Source organism: Arachis hypogaea, chromosome 11, assembly GCF_003086295.3.
Source record: "Arachis hypogaea cultivar Tifrunner chromosome 11, arahy.Tifrunner.gnm2.J5K5, whole genome shotgun sequence".
In the NCBI taxonomy this organism is placed as follows: domain Eukaryota; kingdom Viridiplantae; phylum Streptophyta; class Magnoliopsida; order Fabales; family Fabaceae; genus Arachis; species Arachis hypogaea.
The window spans coordinates 72789294-72797529 of record NC_092046.1 but is presented as its reverse complement, the minus strand read 5'-3'; positions in this window follow the sequence as shown (position 1 = coordinate 72797529).

Genomic DNA, 8236 nt, shown 5'->3' with positions numbered 1-8236 from the left:
TATATATATATATATATATATATATATATATATATATATATATATATATATATATATATCCTCACCTTTACCTTAGCCCCATTACAACCTTGAAAAGACCTCATGATGTTTGCATTGGTATACTAAATTTTGTTGATTGGTTAGATGAAGAACAAAGTTTTAGAAAGCATGATTAGGGAAGACTAGAGTGAATTACCCTATACACTTGAGAGATTAGAGTGATATACACTTCCAGTGAGGGTTCAACGCTTAAATTCTATGTTCCCTGCTTTCATGAGCTGTCTTCTTACAAGTTCACTTGCTTTTTATTGTATGATTTGAATTAGTAGAAATTGGTTTGTATTTGTCTTGGAGAACTTATTTACTCTTAACCAAGTAAGTAAAAGCATTTAGCATGTAGTTGCATTCATAGGTTGCATTTCATACCATTCCTCTTCATTCCTTTATAGTTTCTCTTGAGCTTAGCATGAGGACATGCTTTTGTTTAAGTGTGGGGAGGTTGATAAACCACTATTTTATGGTTTATCTTGTGCTCAATTGAGTGGTTTTTATCTACTCTTTACCCACTTATTCATACTATTTGCATGGTTTTACATTTGCCTTCCTAATTATGTGCTTTGATTGAAAACATGCTTCTTTGATCTTATATTTGCTTATTATTAATCCTCTCTTATCACCATTAGATGCCTTGATATGTGTGTTATGTTTTCAGATATTATAGGGCAGGAATGACTTGGAGGATGGAAAGGAAGCATGCAAAAGTGGAAGGAATGCAAGAAGTTGGAGAAATTGCTAAGCTATCTAGCCTGACCTCTCTGCACTCAAAGGACTATAACTTTAGCTACAGAGGTCCAAACGACGCGGTTCTAGTTGCGTTGGAAAGCTAACGTCCGGGGCTTCGATTTGATATATAATATGCTATGGTTCCTCTGACGCTAGGCAACGCGACCGCGTTATCCATGCGGCCGCATTGCTGTGGCGAAAAAACCAGCGTGGCAAAATTCGAAACCAGCAAATTCTGGACTGTTTTTGACCCAGTTTGCGGCCCAGAAAACACGGATTAGAGGCTATAAAGTGGGGGAATGCATCCATTCATGAGGAGACTCTCATATTCACAATTTTAGGAGTAGATGTAGTTTTTAGAGAGAGAGAGGTTCTCTCCTCTCTCTTAGGATTAGGATTTAGGATTTCTCTTAGTTTTAGGAGTGACTCTCAATCCCAGGTTCTTTATTTTTATTTATTTTTCCAATTGGCTTATGAACTTTTCCATGTTAGATTTTACTACTTTGAATGTATTTTATTTGAGGTATTTTCAGATTTAAGATTGCTTTGCTTTATTTATATTGATGCTCTGTTTAAAATTGCTTTCAATTTAATTTAGATATTTTTCTCCCTTTTGGCTTTGGTCAAGTGATTGGTAGTACTTGAGTTATCAAACTCAGCAAGTGATTGAAATTGGCAGATTTTGCTTTAGCTAGGATTGCTGTAACACTAGTCTCTCCACAGGAGTTGACTAGGACTTGAGAATCAAGATAATCAGTCCACTTAACCTTCCTTTGTTTAATAAAGGCTGACCAAGTGGGATTAAAACCCAATTCTCTTCACACTTGATAAGGATAACAAGGACAGGATTTTCGGTTCTCATATCTTGCTAAGAGTTTATTTTACAGTTATTTATTTATTTTTATTGCTTGAAAATATACCTGTGCGCATTGCCCAAACTCCAGAACCCCAATTTACAAACTCATAACCAATAATAAGAACATACCTCCCTGCAATTCCTTGAGAAGACGACCCGAGGTTTGAATACTCGGTTATCAATTTCAAAGGGGTTTGTTACTTGTGACAACCAAAACGTTTGTATGAAAGGACTTTTGAAGGTTTAGAAACTATACTTGCAACGAGGATTTATCCGCAAATTTCTAGACCACGCAAAAGTTCCTCTCATCACCCTCCTTTTGCGTCTGTCACTACGCCCAGCACTCGCGAGTTTGAAGTTCGTCACAGCCATCCCTTCCTAGATCCTACTCGGAATACCACAGACAAGGTTTAGACTTTCCGGATCTCAGGAATGGCCATCCATGGGTTCTAACTTATACCACGAAGATTCTAATATCTCGGACTCGGTCCTTTGTATTAGATATCTAAGAGATACTCATCCTAGCTTGTTTGCATGTAGAACGGAAGTGTTTGTCAGGCACGCGTTCATAAGTGAGAATGATGATGAGCGTCACATAATCATCACATTCATCATGTTCTTGGGTGCGAATGGATATCTTAGAAGCGGAATAAGTTGAATTGAATAGAAAACAGTAGTACTTTGCATTAATTCATGAGGACCAGCAGAGCTCCACACCTTAATTTATGGAGTGTAGAAACTCTACCGTTGAAAATACATAAGTGAAAGGTTCAGGCATGGCCGAATGGCTAGCCCCCATGATCTAAGAACTAGACGTCCCAAGATGTTCCAAGATGTTCTAATACAATAGTAAAAAGTCCTATTTATACTAAACTAGCTACTAGGGTTTATAGAAGTAAGTAATTGATGCATAAATCCACTTCCGGGGCCCACTTGGTGTGTGCTTGGGCTGAGGTTGAATGTTACACGTGTAGAGGCTTCTTCTGGAGTTGAACGCCAAGTTGTAACGTGTTTTTGACGTTCAACTCTGGTTCGTGACGTGTTTCTGGCGTTTAACTCCAGACTGCAGCGTAGAACTGGCGTTCAACGCCCTTTTGCGTCATCTAAACTCGGCCAAAGTATGGACTATTATATATTGCTGGAAAGCCCTGGATGTCTACTTTCCAACGCAATTAGAAGCGTGCCATTTTGAGTTCTGTAGCTCCAGAAAATCCACTTTGAGTTCAGGGAGGTCAGAATCCAACAGCATCAGCAGTCCTTCTTCAACTTTTGAATCTGATTTTTGCTCAAGTCCCTCAATTTCAGCCAGAAAATACCTGAAATCACAGAAAAACACACAAACGCATAGTAAAGTCCAGAAATGTGAATTTAACATAAAAACTAATGAAAACATCCCTAAAAGTAACTAGATTCTACTAAAAACATACTAAAAATAATGCCAAAAAGCGTATAAATTATCCGCTCATCAATCACATTTCTGGACTTTACTATGAGTTTGTGTGTTTTTCTGTGATTTTAGGTATTTTCTGGCTGAAATTGAGGGACCTGAGCAAAAATCTGATTCAGAGGCTGAAAAAGGACTGCAGATGCTGTTGGATTCTGACCTCCCTGCACTCGAAGTAGATTTTCTAGAGCTACAGAAGCCCAATTGGCGCGCTCTCAATTGCGTTGAAAAGTAGACATCCTCGTTTTTCTAGAAATATATAATAGTCCATGCTTTGTCTGAGATTTGATGGCCCAAACCGGCGTTCCAATTCAGCATAGAAATTCTAGCGTCAAAACGCCAGAACTGGCATAAAAGCTGGAGTTAAATGCCCAAACTGGCACAAAAGCTGGCGTTTAACTCCAAGAAAAGTCTCTACATGTGAAAGCTTCAATGATCAGCCCAAGAACACACCAAGTGGGCCCAGAAGAAGATCTCTGCATTAATTACTTATTTCTGTAATCCTAGGCTACTAGTTTTCTATAAATAGGATCCTTTTCTATTGTATTTTCATGTTTCAATTCATCTTTCAATTGATCTTTTGATCGTCTTTGAATCATGTTTTGATGATTGAACCCTCTTTGGGAGGCTGGCCATTTGGCCATGCCTAGACCTTTCGTTCTTATGTATTTTCAATGGTGGAGTTTCTACACACTATAGATTAAGGTGTGGAGCTCTGATGTTCCTCATGAATTAATGAAAAGTACTATTATTTTTCTATTCAACTCAAGCTTATTTCTTCTCTAAGATATATACTCGTTCTTCAACCTGACGAATGTGATGATCCGTGACACTCATCATCATTCTCACCTATGAACGTGTGCCTGACAACCACTTCCGTTCTACTTGCAATAGCTTGAGTGCGTATCTCTTAGCCTTCTGGTTCATGATGCATGGTTGCCTTTCCTGACAACCGAGCCTTCCATTCCATGAGATCAGAGTCTTCGTGGTATAGGCTAGAATCAATTGGCAGCATTCCTGAGATCCGGAAAGTCTAAACCTTGTCCGTGGTATTCCGAGTTGGATCTGGGAAGGGATGACTGTGACGAGCTTCAAACTCGTGAGTGTTGGGCATAGTGACAGACGCAAAAGGATCAATGGATCCTATTCCAACATGATCGAGAACCAACAGCTGATTAGTCGTGCGGTGACAGCGCATTTGGACCATTTTCATTGAGAGGATGGGAGGTAGCCATTGACAACGGTGAAACCCAACATAAGCTTGCCATGGAAAGGAGTATGAATGATTGGAAGAAGGCAATAGGAAAGCAGAGGTTCAGAATGAACAAAGCATCTTCATACGCTTATCTGAAATTCTCACCAATAACTTACATAAGTATCTCTATCTTTATTTTATATTTTATTCATCATTCAATTATCAATTCTCCATAACCATTTGAATCTGCCTGACTGAGATTTACAAGATGACCATAGCTTGCTTCAAGCCGACAATCTCTGTGGGATCGACCCTTACTCACGTAAGGTTTATTACTTGGACGACCCAGTGCACTTGCTGGTTAGTTGTGTGGAGTTGTGACAAAGAGTTGAGATTACAATTGTGCGTACCAAAGTTGTTGGCGCCATTGATGATCACAATTTTGTGCACCACTGGGTTTCAACTTATATTCTTGTGGGTAAAAGGTAAGAACTATTTTTCTTATGTTTATGATGCTTTATGAAACCCTAGTGTATTGAGAATTGTGTATATTATGTGAAAATAGTATAGAGTCGTGTTAGAGGTATTAGATTGCTCATTGGTGAGGCTTGGAGCTATAGCTTGGAAGAAATTCACAAGTGAGAGGCTTGATTTTGACTTTCAAGAGGTACGGTTTAAGTTTCATTTAAATGCCGTGTAATGTAATGTGAAATCATAAGCTAGATGTCCCTAGGAATAAGCTTGAATTGTGTATTTAGTTGGAATTGATATGTGTAGTTGATGTGTTGTTGAAATTATTTATTTGGATAGTGAATTGTGTATTTATGAGTTATGTATTGAATTGATGAATGTTGGGTCGGAGGCCAAAAAAGGTAAGATTGGTAAGTTGGTGAATGTATTGTATGATGATGCATGAGTTTGAATGAGAAATTGTAACTACGACCTCTAAAAATAAAAATACGTATATAATATAATTGAAAGAAATTGTAACTAGGAGCCTTGAAAAAGGAGTTAAGCAAAAACATAACACAAACCCGCATCACACTCATATGGATAAGCGTTATACAGATATAAGGATTAAGAGAAAGGAAAAGCTTATACATATATATAGAATAGAATTTCAAAAGGTACGGATATCAAGCCGCAGGCTCGACCTGCGAAGCTAAGCCCGGCCAGAGAATATACACACATATATATAACCCCAAACTATCCCAAAAATAGAAAATTGACAACCTGTTTCTCCCAATCAACCTCTAAAAAGGATAAACATAGCATATACAAGGTGGAGAATCTATTCTGTAGCCTGTTTGTGGTGTCAAAGATTGAAAGATCCTACTTCTCCGTTCCCCGACCTAGAGTAAGCCTCGTTATTTGGTTGCGGTTTGAACCGGTCTCGCGTCGCCACTTTTCTTCTCTCCAGATTCTGAAATCGATGCCTAAGCTCTTGGATGATACGAACACTGCTTGACCACATACCACTAAAGAGTCTCTAACTTGAGGGCAGGTGTGAGTTTTGACTGCGACTCAGGGTTGTGCCGGTGTGCACATCACTAGGAATACGCACACTATGAACAACCTTGTGGATTGGCTGAGGAATATGGTCCCCTCTATCCTCAACTTCATTTGTATAAGGAAAGGCTTTTCATCCATCCTATGTTGAAGCGTCAGTCCCCATAGATGATGCCAATGTTCGTATGCTAACCGAGAACAAGATAAGAAAAATCGAGTCTGGCAGCTCCAACGTCGAATGGTGATCAGAAGTTGGTAGGGGGGAGGTGGTACCTGTAATGATACTTGGATGCTCAAGTTAGAGAATATTAAAATAAATAAAGGATATTAGGGTTATGCCCATTGGTGCGCAAAATTAGAACTCGCACAACTGAACCGGCAAGTGCACCGGGTCATCCAAGTAATACCTCAGGTGAGTGAAGGTCGATCCCACGAGGATTGTTGGATTGAGCAATCAGTGGTTATCCTGCAGATCTTAGTCAGGCGAATAGAAAGATAGTCATTGTTTGTTGTAGGTGCGTAAACAAAACAATAAAGAAGCAATAAAGAATTGGAAAAGAGATAATATACGGAAGCAGTTAAGGCCTCGGAGATACCTATTCTTCCGGATTAATACTTTTTGTTGACTACTTTAACAATGATTGATTCATTCAATGGCAAAGCTATAAGTGATTAAAGCCAGGGCAAGCGGTCATTAATCTCCTATTATTCAAACTAAACGCCAGGGTCAGTGGTCCTTCAATCTGGACGAGGGCGAAGCGCCACAGACAAGGTCGGATCTTCTAAATCGGAGAATGAAGCCCTATGATTCTAGCCTTAGAGCCACAGAAACCTCAATTACCCATGACTAACGAGATTTTATGTCACATGTCCCAATTAGTCCAGATACTCTATTGGAATCTGTGATGCATTCTCAAGTTGTAGCTCAATACTATCCTACCAGGGACTCGCAAAAACTCATGTAGAATAAGGGGTCATACTCCTGTTCCACCCTAGATTCATAAGGATGAAGAACGAAAATGCATCAAACCCACTTTGAGGCCCACTTGGTGAGTGTTTAGGCTGATGCCAGGCGTTCAACTTGCCTTCTGGGCCTTCAACGCCGGTCCCTTCTCCCTAGCTGACATTGAATGCCAGTTTGGGCATTTAACTTGGAGGGTTGTTCCTTCTAGGGCGTTGAACTCCAAAGGTGGGCGTTCAACGCCCACTTTGGGCAGTGATTCCGAAAGAAAATTATAAACCATTATATATTGCTGGAAAGCCTTAGAAGTTAGATTTCCAACGCCATTGAGAGTGTGTCAATTGGACCTCTGTAGCTCAAGATATGCTCGTTGGAATGCACAGAGGTTAGGATTTGACAACATCTGCTATCCTTTCTTTGCGTCTGAATTAGCCTTTGCCAGATTTTGCCAATTTCACCCAAAAATCACCTAAAATCATAAGAAAAATACAAAAAACTTAAAGTAGCATCCAAAAGATGAATTTTGCATTAAAACATACTAAAACTTAATAAAACTTAATAAAATATAACTAAAAATACTGTGAAAAAGGTATAAAAAATCCCGTCATCAGAACACCAAACTTAAATTGTTGCTTGTCCTCAAGCAACCAAAAACAAGATAGGACAAATGGAAGAGAAAAATACAATAAGTCTCAGAGTTGTCAATGAAACTCAATTCTAATTACTGAATGGGGCTATGAACACTTTATTTCTGCATAGCTTCGGCATCTCACTTTCCTTTGAAGCTCAGAAATATTGACATCCCTTGGAACTAAAATCTGGATGATATTATTGGTTCTCTTTTTTTGGTTTTTCATGATTCTTGAACGCAGCTTCTTTTTGGCGCTTTGCACCTTTGAGCCTAGCCGTGACTCTAAGCGTTTTGTTTTCAAGTATTACCATCGAATACTTAAACGCCACAGGCACTTAACTGGGGGATCTCTTTGGATTCGAATTTAGCTTTGCTTAAATTCCCAGATAGTGGTGCCCAGAGTTCTTATGCATACTCTTTATTGCTTTGGATCACGACTTTAACTGCTCAGTCTCAAGCTCTTTACTTGACACCTTCACACCACAAGTATATAGTTAGGGATAGCAACTCATTTGAGCTTTTTAGGCAATTTTGACCCTCCTAACCATTGATGCTCAAAGCCTTGGATCCTTGCTCTAGTCTTTTTTTCTTTTGAGCTTTCTTTTTCTTTTATTTTTCTTTATCTTTTTGCTGTATTTTCTTGCTTCAAGAATCAATATTTTTTATTTTTTAGAGAACCAATAATACTTCTCTAAATTCGCTGTTCTTTCAAGAGTCAACATACTTAACTTCAATATCAATTATGCACTGTTAATACATATATTCAGAAAGTAAAGGCAAGGCCACCACATCAAAGTAATTGGAATAACTCATGATATAACTCAAGATCTTATGTATTTTACTACTTCTTTTTCGAA